The sequence below is a fragment of the Medicago sativa genome, chromosome 4, assembly GCF_051527215.1.
Source record: "Medicago sativa cultivar Bolivia chromosome 4, Bolivia_mono, whole genome shotgun sequence".
Lineage (NCBI taxonomy): Eukaryota > Viridiplantae > Streptophyta > Magnoliopsida > Fabales > Fabaceae > Medicago > Medicago sativa.
In genome coordinates this window covers 5,882,867-5,895,398 of record NC_140752.1, presented here as the reverse complement: position 1 = coordinate 5,895,398, position 12,532 = coordinate 5,882,867, and positions in this window count along the sequence as shown.

Genomic DNA, 12,532 nt, shown 5'->3' with positions numbered 1-12,532 from the left:
CGTATAGAATTCCATGATGTTATTGATGCAATTATATGTAATACATGATCTCAATTATTAATTTAGGAACTTCAAACTATCACAAAATTAATTTTAAAATTATTTTTATACCATTGATGTAGATTAGATAGTTACGACTAAAAAAATCTTATAACAATACAAAAAATAAAAACAACTAACATTGCTTACACAACCCACAAACACATTGCAAAGTTGAGTACTGTAAAACATTAAAAACAAACTACATTTTATTCATTTATTTGTGATATGATGTAGTTGAATTTTTAATTCTTATTATTTTTGCGATACATTATGCTATGCTTTAGATATTACAACAAAGTGAAATGACAATATTGCAACACCAATTTGCTGGATGATATTCAGGATAACTAGGATATGGTTGTGAAGATCTATGTAAATCGTTAATGGATCCAGCATAAGTAGGGTATTTTTGTGAAGATATGTGTTTATCATGAGCAGAATTATGACGAGTACTTTGTGTTCTTCCAACAAAAATACTCACAATTGCAAGAAGCAATATCACTAGCTTCAAAATTTTCTTCAATGAAGTTTCCATTAGGACTTTGCAAAATATTAAAGAAAACACAAAATGATATACTTCCAATGATGTGTGTGTTTAAATATATACACAACTGAATCAACAATAAACACAAAAAAAATCAATGGTCAATGGTCAATGATGAGCATCGAAGGAAGGAAATGTAGCTTTTAAATCCAATTATAAGCCAAAATATGGTCAATGGATGATAGTTAAAAAAACAAATATAATGCATTTAAATCCAATTATAAGCCAAAATATGGTCAATGGATGATAGTTAAAAAAACGTTAGATACGTTTTTGGTCCTTATAAATATGTCAATTTTTTATTTTAGTCTCTGTAAAATATTTCTTCAACTTTTAGTCCTCTTAAAGTTTTTCATCTTCATTTTTGATTCCTTCTTTAAAGTTTTAAAGTAAACTCATGTATAGAATTCATATTTTTTAACAAAATTTTGCAGAAAAATTTATAATATTATAAGAATCTTTACCAAAAAAAAATTCAGAATTTTTTAACAAAGCATGGATTAAATATGAATTTTTATATTTTTGGCGATTAAAAATTCATATTTAATTTATCTTTTGTTAAAAAAAATCTAATTTTTTTTGGAGTGATTTTTACAATATTCTGCACAATTGAATTAAAAAAAATACATAAAATGACTTAAAAATAGGGATCAAAAGTAGTGATTGAAAATTTTATATGGACTAAAAGTTGAAGGAAATTTTAGAGGGACTAAAACAAAAAGTTGGTATATTTGTGGGGACTCCCGTATAAAGGCTAGACTATCTGAATAAAAGAGTAGAAAATTGTCTTTTGGTGGTTGCTGATAAGTGTCAGAAAGTAGTTAAATATCATATATAGTTTAGACACTTTGATTACTCGTTTTATAAATTATTCAATGAAAAACTCACAAATAATATAGAATTATCAATTTATGCTTTTTATACTTAATTCCAACCATTTATGTAGGTAAATGCAATTGCCATAGACTTTGAGATCAAAAATGGAAGGAAAAACAAGTCTTGAAGCGTGGCTAAGCAAAGTCAAAGCCATGTCAAAGCAATGTCTGAATCTGGAAGCGTGGCTAAGCAAAGTCAAAGCCATGTCAAAGCAATGCAAGTCAGAGAGTACAGGAAATCTGAATCTGGAAGCGTGGCTAAGCGAAGTGAGCGTGGCTAAGCCACTCTGCAATTTTCAAGAAATTATATAAATATCCCCAAACCTCATAACATAACAGATCTGATTTTTTAGAGAGAGGGGCGATTTTAGAGAGAGAAATAGGGCATTTCTAGTGAGAGAAACACAAAGCAAGGTAGTTAAGAGTAGATTCAACCCAAGATTTGTTGAGACATCATGAATCTAGGCATGGAATATTCATCTTTTCTTCATCCTTTGCCAAGCTATCATAGACATATGTAGCTACATCTACCCTTGTGGGTTTTGAGGTGTTCAAACAAGCTATTATGTAATCTTTTGATCTTTTAATATATGGTTCTAGCTTATTTATTCAATATTGTTGTTATTCTTGTGTTTAATGTTTTATTGAGATTCAAAATGATATTGACAAATACTTTTGGATTTAAGAAATAGAATAACAATCTATCTTAAGTTATCACTCTAGACATAGATGTTAATATTTGATAATCACTTTTAATCTAGAACTTAATGCTTTTGGGTCATTTAATCGGTTGGGAAATCGTCGATTAAACGATCCAATCGACTTTGTGATTGTTTTAATGTTTGGGAAATCGACATTTAAACAATCCCTTAGAAATAACGATATCATTTGGACACGAATGATATTGTCGAGTGATTGTGATAATATCGTTTAAAAAGCTAGAATCCGTTATTTGATCGAGAGATTGCAGCTGTTACGCTTGGTTGAGTGTCTCTAACCCCAAGCGAAATAGCCTTATCTCGTCTCTATTTATTTTAACATAAATTAGTTAGAATAGTTTTAAACAAACAAACTTTTAAACCATACACTTAGAATAATATTGATTGTTTAATGGCTTGAATATCGCACCAGTCCTTGTGGAGACGATAACAAAAATACTTACTTTTGATACTACATCAAAATGGCGCCGGCTAGACTGTCTGAATAAAAGAGAATAAAATTGTCTTTTGGTGGTCGCTCAGTCCTTCTTAAAGTTGTCATGTCTTCTCTGCCTATGTATGCACTTTCCTTCTTCAGAGCTCGCTGAGGTATAATCTCTTTTTTTTTAATCTATTTTAAATAATTTTTTTAGGGTGGAAGTGAGGAATGAGGATCATAGGAAAAATGCATGGGTGGACTGGGATACTATTTGCATGACTAAGGAGTCTGGTTGCTCTTAGCTATGTATGGCTAGTTGCGATTTTAATGAATCAACATATCATCTTCTTCTCCATTGCCCCATCTTTGGAACTGTTTGGATGCTTGTTAAGGATTGGATTAGTGTTTCTTCCGCAAATCCTTTTCATATTAACGACCATTTTACTCAGTTTGCTTATTCTACAGAGATTCAAAACGAGACGATCATTTTTGCAACTATTATGGCTTTGTTGTGTTTCAGTGTTGTGGACAGAAAGAAATCCCTTTAACAATAAAGTTAAATCTATTCCGAAGTTGATGGATAAAGTAAAAGTTTCTACCTATTGGTGGTTGAAATCTCAAAATGTTAATTTTTCTTTGGGTTAATATGTGTTTACCCCCCTGTAATTTGGGCGAGTTTCGGTTTTCCCCCCTGTAAAAAATTTTGTTTGAATTGCACCCTTGTAAAAAAATTTTTTTCCGGAAAACACCCCTCCCCCCACCAACTCAGCAGATTCGCTGACGTGGCGCTGACAGGGCGCTGACTTGGCTTTTTTTTTTCATTTTTTATTTTTTTTAAAATGCCACGTCATATTTTTGTTTTAAAAATATTTAAAAATAAATTTTAAAAAACAAAAAAATCCAAAAAATAATAAAAAATTTTAAGTTTTTTTCCAAAAATTTAAAAAATCGAAAAATAATTTTAGAAAAATCCAAAAAAACATAAAAATATTCAGTTTTTTTTCCAAAAAATTTTAAAAATCGAAAAATAGTTTTGAAAAAATAAAAAAATCCAAAAAATCATAAAAATATTCAGTTTTTTTTACAAAATTTTAAAAATCCAAAAAATTCAGAAAAAATATTAAGATTTTTTCCGAAATATAAAAAAGCAGAAAAATAGTCATATTTTTTTTTCCAAAAAATTTAAAAATCGAAAAAAATTAGATTTTTTTTCAAAAATTTTAAAAATTAGAAAAATAGTCAGATTTTTTATTCGAAAATTTTATACCACAATTTTAATAAAATATTGGGAAAAAAATCATTTCATTCCACAAATTTTTTTTGCCTAATGATTCTAACAAAAATCCGTTTTGGGGCTATAATAAGAATTTTTATTCTCAAATAATATCAGAGGGTTTTGTCATCGTCGTGGAAAGATTTTATAAGATTTATGATTTATGAATTCTACCTCCTCTAATGAAGAGCTTAATTATAGGAAAAATGGAATTTCCACGACTTTTATAAAAACCGCTAAATTTGTACTCAGATTTTTAAAAATTAATTTTTTTCCAGAATATTTTTTAAAAAATCTGACCTTTTTTTCTAATTTTGAAAATTTACTTTTTTTGTATTTTGAAAATTAAATTCCAGAATTTTTAAAAATCTTTTTAATTTTAAAAAAATCTGATTATATTTTCTGATTTTTTTCTAATTTTTTAAATTTCCAAAAAAATATTAATAGTTTTTTTATAATTTTTAAATTATTGAAATTTTTTTTTCGATTTGACGTGGAAAATTTTTTAAACTTATTTTTCAATTTTTAAATTTTTTATTATTTTTTTTATTTTTGAAAATTATTTTTCGATTTTTTACATTTTTGGAAAAAAAAACTGAATATTTTTATGTTTTTTTTTATTTTTCTAAAATTATTTTTCGCTTTTTTAAATTTTTGGAAAAAAAACTTAAATTTTTTTATTATTTTTTGGATTTTTTTGTTTTTTAAAATTTATTTTTAAATATTTTTAAAACAAAAATATGATGTGGCATTTTAAAAAAATAAAAAATGAAAAAAAAAAGCCAAGTCAGCGCCCTGTCAGAGCCACGTCAGCGAATCTGCTGAGTTGGAGGGGGGAGGGGTGTTTTCCGGAAAAAAAAAAATTTTACAAGGGTGCAATTCAAACAAAATTTTTTACAGGGGGGGAAACCGAAACTCGCCCAAATTACAGGGGGTAAACACATATTAACCCTTTTTCTTTTAATCATGTTCTGTGGTTGAAACAATCATTTCCTTGTTTGGGTCTTGACTAAATTGTTCTGTTTTTTCCTTTCGTATCCATGATGTACAATTACTTCTTCCTCCTTGCATGCCTAGTGCTAGGGAACAGACTGTTTTTTGTAGTGTGTGTGTGTGTGTGTGTGTGTGTGTGTGTGTGTGTGTGTGTGTGTGTGTGTGTATCATTTTGGCTTGTTAAAAAATTATATGCCAAAATGGGGAATCTATATGCAACTGCAACCAATTATTGTGAATGAGAAAGCCAATGAACGTATCCAACGTATATTCATAATATAAATCAAATAATTTTTCATTGTTTACTTAGGTAGTTTTTAAAAAAGCAACAACATTACATTAATATGAGTCTAATTATAATCAGATTCCTTAAACAAAGTCTCACATTTAGGTATTGTTATTGGTAAAAAAAATTGGTTGGAAAAGGATATTCTAGTCAAAATGGCCAACTAAATTTTCCAATGATGATTTGTCATTGGCACCAATAGATATTTTATACCAACATGCTTACAAAACAATCCATCGAAAAATATTTTTGAATAAAGTAATGATGATAAAAAAAATGCAATATAGATAAGAGTTTTCCTTTTCACAGTCAAATTATGGATATAATAACAAAGAAATAATTCGTAGTAAATGAGCCACTCAATACACAAAAAGTATAATTTCAGCAAATAATTGATATGGATTGAAACTTGTATTTCAAAAAATAACACATAACTTTGATTAGTTGGAAAGCAAAGAAGTTTACATGTCTCCAAGAGGTCAATTGGTTATGAGTTTCTCTCATCAACTTTGAGAAACTCGATTCGAGATCCGTCATTAAGAAAAGTGAAAAGCGATGAAAATCGACTTCATTTTTAGATTGAAAACAAAAGAGATGGTTGACTTGCAACGCTAACAAAAATGAAGAGCTCGTTGAAAATAATGAGGTGATTTGTGACATGTTGTAATAGCATTTGACTCACGTATAGAATTCCATGATGTTATTGATGCAATTATATGTAATACATGATCTCAATTATTAATTTAGGAACTTCAAACTATCACAAAATTAATTTTAAAATTATTTTTATACCATTGATGTAGATTAGATAGTTACGACTAAAAAAATCTTATAACAATACAAAAAATAAAAACAACTAACATTGCTTACACAACCCACAAACACATTGCAAAGTTGAGTACTGTAAAACATTAAAAACAAACTACATTTTATTCATTTATTTGTGATATGATGTAGTTGAATTTTTAATTCTTATTATTTTTGCGATACATTATGCTATGCTTTAGATATTACAACAAAGTGAAATGACAATATTGCAACACCAATTTGCTGGATGATATTCAGGATAACTAGGATATGGTTGTGAAGATCTATGTAAATCGTTAATGGATCCAGCATAAGTAGGGTATTTTTGTGAAGATATGTGTTTATCATGAGCAGAATTATGACGAGTACTTTGTGTTCTTCCAACAAAAATACTCACAATTGCAAGAAGCAATATCACTAGCTTCAAAATTTTCTTCAATGAAGTTTCCATTAGGGCTTTGCAAAATATTAAAGAAAACACAAAATGATATACTTCCAATGATGTGTGTGTTTAAATATATACACAACTGAATCAACAATAAACACAAAAAAAAATCAATGGTCAATGGTCAATGATGAGCATCGAAGGAAGGAAATGTAGCTTTTAAATCCAATTATAAGCCAAAATATGGTCAATGGATGATAGTTAAAAAAACAAATATAATGCATTTAAATCCAATTATAAGCCAAAATATGGTCAATGGATGATAGTTAAAAAAACGTTAGATACGTTTTTGGTCCTTATAAATATGTCAATTTTTTATTTTAGTCTCTGTAAAATATTTCTTCAACTTTTAGTCCTCTTAAAGTTTTTCATCTTCATTTTTGATTCCTTCTTTAAAGTTTTAAAGTAAACTCATGTATAGAATTCATATTTTTTAACAAAATTTTGCAGAAAAATTTATAATATTATAAGAATCTTTACCAAAAAAAAATTCAGAATTTTTTAACAAAGCATGGATTAAATATGAATTTTTATATTTTTGGCGATTAAAAATTCATATTTAATTTATCTTTTGTTAAAAAAAATCTAATTTTTTTTGGAGTGATTTTTACAATATTCTGCACAATTGAATTAAAAAAATACATAAAATGACTTAAAAATAGGGATCAAAAGTAGTGATTGAAAAATTTATATGGACTAAAAGTTGAAGGAAATTTTAGAGGGACTAAAACAAAAAGTTGGTATATTTGTGGGGACTCCCGTATAAAGGCTAGACTATCTGAATAAAAGAGTAGAAAATTGTCTTTTGGTGGTTGCTGATAAGTGTCAGAAAGTAGTTAAATATCATATATAGTTTAGACACTTTGATTACTCGTTTTATAAATTATTCAATGAAAAACTCACAAATAATATAGAATTATCAATTTATGCTTTTTATACTTAATTCCAACCATTTATGTAGGTAAATGCAATTGCCATGGACTTTGAGATCAAAAATGGAAGGAAAAACAAGTCTTGAAGCGTGGCTAAGCAAAGTCAAAGCCATGTCAAAGCAATGTCTGAATCTGGAAGCGTGGCTAAGCAAAGTCAAAGCCATGTCAAAGCAATGCAAGTCAGAGAGTACAGGAAATCTGAATCTGGAAGCGTGGCTAAGCGAAGTGAGCGTGGCTAAGCCACTCTGCAATTTTCAAGAAATTATATAAATATCCCCAAACCTCATAACATAACAGATCTGATTTTTTAGAGAGAGGGGCGATTTTAGAGAGAGAAATAGGGCATTTCTAGTGAGAGAAACACAAAGCAAGGTAGTTAAGAGTAGATTCAACCCAAGATTTGTTGAGACATCATGAATCTAGGCATGGAATATTCATCTTTTCTTCATCCTTTGCCAAGCTATCATAGACATATGTAGCTACATCTACCCTTGTGGGTTTTGAGGTGTTCAAACAAGCTATTATGTAATCTTTTGATCTTTTAATATATGGTTCTAGCTTATTTATTCAATATTGTTGTTATTCTTGTGTTTAATGTTTTATTGAGATTCAAAATGATATTGACAAATACTTTTGGATTTAAGAAATAGAATAACAATCTATCTTAAGTTATCACTCTAGACATAGATGTTAATATTTGATAATCACTTTTAATCTAGAACTTAATGCTTTTGGGTCATTTAATCGGTTGGGAAATCGTCGATTAAACGATCCAATCGACTTTGTGATTGTTTTAATGTTTGGGAAATCGACATTTAAACAATCCCTTAGAAATAACGATATCATTTGGACACGAATGATATTGTCGAGTGATTGTGATAATATCGTTTAAAAAGCTAGAATCCGTTATTTGATCGAGAGATTGCAGCTGTTACGCTTGGTTGAGTGTCTCTAACCCCAAGCGAAATAGCCTTATCTCGTCTCTATTTATTTTAACATAAATTAGTTAGAATAGTTTTAAACAAACAAACTTTTAAACCATACACTTAGAATAATATTGATTGTTTAATGGCTTGAATATCGCACCAGTCCTTGTGGAGACGATAACAAAAATACTTACTTTTGATACTACATCAAAATGGCGCCGGCTAGACTGTCTGAATAAAAGAGAATAAAATTGTCTTTTGGTGGTCGCTCAGTCCTTCTTAAAGTTGTCATGTCTTCTTTGCCTATGTATGCACTTTCCTTCTTCAGAGCTCGCTGAGGTATAATCTCTTTTTTTTTAATCTATTTTAAATAATTTTTTTAGGGTGGAAGTGAGGAATGAGGATCATAGGAAAAATGCATGGGTGGACTAGGATACTATTTGCATGACTAAGGAGTCTGGTTGCTCTTAGCTATGTATGGCTAGTTGCGATTTTAATGAATCAACATATCATCTTCTTCTCCATTGCCCCATCTTTGGAACTGTTTGGATGCTTGTTAAGGATTGGATTAGTGTTTCTTCCGCAAATCCTTTTCATATTAACGACCATTTTACTCAGTTTGCTTATTCTACAGAGATTCAAAACGAGACGATCATTTTTGCAACTATTATGGCTTTGTTGTGTTTCAGTGTTGTGGACAGAAAGAAATCCCTTTAACAATAAAGTTAAATCTATTCCGAAGTTGATGGATAAAGTAAAAGTTTCTACCTATTGGTGGTTGAAATCTCAAAATGTTAATTTTTCTTTGGGTTAATATGTGTTTACCCCCCTGTAATTTGGGCGAGTTTCGGTTTTCCCCCCTGTAAAAAATTTTGTTTGAATTGCACCCTTGTAAAAATTTTTTTTTCCGGAAAACACCCCTCCCCCCACCAACTCAGCAGATTCGCTGACGTGGCGCTGACAGGGCGCTGACTTGGCTTTTTTTTTTTCATTTTTTATTTTTTTTAAAATGCCACGTCATATTTTTGTTTTAAAAATATTTAAAAATAAATTTTAAAAAACAAAAAAATCCAAAAAATAATAAAAAATTTTAAGTTTTTTTTCCAAAAATTTAAAAAATCGAAAAATAATTTTAGAAAAATCCAAAAAAACATAAAAATATTCAGTTTTTTTTCCAAAAAATTTTAAAAATCGAAAAATAGTTTTGAAAAAATAAAAAAATCCAAAAAATCATAAAAATATTCAGTTTTTTTTTACAAAATTTTAAAAATCCAAAAAATTCAGAAAAAATATTAAGATTTTTTCCGAAATATAAAAAAGCAGAAAAATAGTCATATTTTTTTTCCAAAAAATTTAAAAATCGAAAAAAATTAGATTTTTTTTCAAAAATTTTAAAAATTAGAAAAATAGTCAGATTTTTTATTCGAAAATTTTATACCACAATTTTAATAAAATATTGGGAAAAAAATCATTTCATTCCACAAATTTTTTTTGCCTAACGATTCTAACAAAAATCCGTTTTGGGGCTATAATAAGAATTTTTATTCTCAAATAATATCAGAGGGTTTTGTCATCGTCGTGGAAAGATTTTATAAGATTTATGATTTATGAATTCTACCTCCTCTAATGAAGAGCTTAATTATAGGAAAAATGGAATTTCCACGACTTTTATAAAAACCGCTAAATTTGTACTCAGATTTTTAAAAATTAATTTTTTTCCAGAATATTTTTTAAAAAATCTGACCTTTTTTTCTAATTTTGAAAATTTACTTTTTTTGTATTTTGAAAATTAAATTCCAGAATTTTTAAAAATCTTTTTAATTTTAAAAAAATCTGATTATATTTTCTGATTTTTTTCTAATTTTTTAAATTTCCAAAAAAATATTAATAGTTTTTTTATAATTTTTAAATTATTGAAATTTTTTTTTCGATTTGACGTGGAAAATTTTTTAAACTTATTTTTCAATTTTTAAATTTTTTATTATTTTTTTTATTTTTGAAAATTATTTTTCGATTTTTTACATTTTTGGAAAAAAAAACTGAATATTTTTATGTTTTTTTTTTATTTTTCTAAAATTATTTTTCGCTTTTTTAAATTTTTGGAAAAAAAACTTAAATTTTTTTATTATTTTTTGGATTTTTTTGTTTTTTAAAATTTATTTTTAAATATTTTTAAAACAAAAATATGATGTGGCATTTTAAAAAAAATAAAAAATGAAAAAAAAAGCCAAGTCAGCGCCCTGTCAGAGCCACGTCAGCGAATCTGCTGAGTTGGAGGGGGGAGGGGTGTTTTCCGGAAAAAAAAAAATTTTACAAGGGTGCAATTCAAACAAAATTTTTTACACGGGGAAAACCGAAACTCGCCCAAATTACAGGGGGGTAAACACATATTAACCCTTTTTCTTTTAATCATGTTCTGTGGTTGAAACAATCATTTCCTTGTTTGGGTCTTGACTAAATTGTTCTGTTTTTTCCTTTCGTATCCATGATGTACAATTACTTCTTCCTCCTTGCATGCCTAGTGCTAGGGAACAGACTGTTTTTTGTAGTGTGTGTGTGTGTGTGTGTGTATCATTTTGGCTTGTTAAAAAATTATATGCCAAAATGGGGAATCTATATGCAACTGCAACCAATTATTGTGAATGAGAAAGCCAATGAACGTATCCAACGTATATTCATAATATAAATCAAATAATTTTTCATTGTTTACTTAGGTAGTTTTTAAAAAAGCAACAACATTACATTAATATGAGTCTAATTAGAATCAGATTCCTTAGACAAAGTCTCACATTTAGGTATTGTTATTGGTAAAAAAAATTGGTAGGAAAAGGATATTCTAGTCGAAATGGCCAACTAAATTTTCCAATGATGATTTGTCATTGGCACCAATAGATATTTTATACCAACATGCTTACAAAACAATCCATCGAAAAATATTTTTGAATAAAGTAATGATGATAAAAAAAATGCAATACAGATAAGAGTTTTCCTTTTCACAGTCAAATTATGGATATAATAACAAAGAAATAATTCGTAGTAAATGAGCCACTCAATACACAAAAAGTATAATTTCAGCAAATAATTGATATGGAACGAAACTTGTATTTCAAAAAATAACACATAACTTTGATTAGTTGGAAAGCAAAGAAGTTTACATGTCTCCAAGAGGTCAATTGGTTATGAGTTTCTCTCATCAACTTTGAGAAACTCGGTTCGAGATCCGTCATTAAGAAAAGTGAAAAGCGAAGAAAATCGACTTCATTTTTAGATTGAAAACAAAAGAGATGGTTGACTTGCAACGCTAACAAAAATGAAGAGCTCGTTGAAAATAATGAGGTGATTTGTGACATGTTGTAATAGCATTTGACTCACGTATAGAATTCCATGATGTTATTGATGCAATTATATGTAATACATGATCTCAATTATTAATTTAGGAACTTCAAACTATCACAAAATTAATTTTAAAATTATTTTTATACCATTGATGTAGATTAGATAGTTACGACTAAAAAAATCTTATAACAATACAAAAAATAAAAACAACTAACATTGCTTACACAACCCACAAACACATTGCAAAGTTGAGTACTGTAAAACATTAAAAACAAACTACATTTTATTCATTTATTTGTGATATGATGTAGTTGAATTTTTAATTCTTATTATTTTTGCGATACATTATGCTATGCTTTAGATATTACAACAAAGTGAAATGACAATATTGCAACACCAATTCGCTGGATGATATTCAGGATAACTAGGATATGGTTGTGAAGATCTATGTAAATCGTTAATGGATCCAGCATAAGTAGGGTATTTTTGTGAAGATATGTGTATATCATCAGCAGAATTATGACGAGTACTTTGTGTTCTTCCAACAAAAATACTCACAATTGCAAGAAGCAATATCACTAGCTTCAAAATTTTCTTCAATGAAGTTTCCATTAGGACTTTGCAAAATATTAAAGAAAACACAAAATGATATACTTCCAATGATGTGTGTGTTTAAATATAGAATTCATATTTTTGAACAAAATTTTGCAGAAAAATTTATTATTATAAAAATCTTTACCAATATTTTTTTTTTAGAATTTTTTAACGAAGCATGGATTAAATACGAATTTTTATATTTTTGGCGATTAAAAATTCATATTTAATTTTTTCTTTTGTTAAAAAAATCTATTTTTTTTTTGGAGTGATTGTTACAATATTCTGCACAATTGAATTAAAAAAATACATAAAATGACTTAAAAATAGGGACCAAAAGTA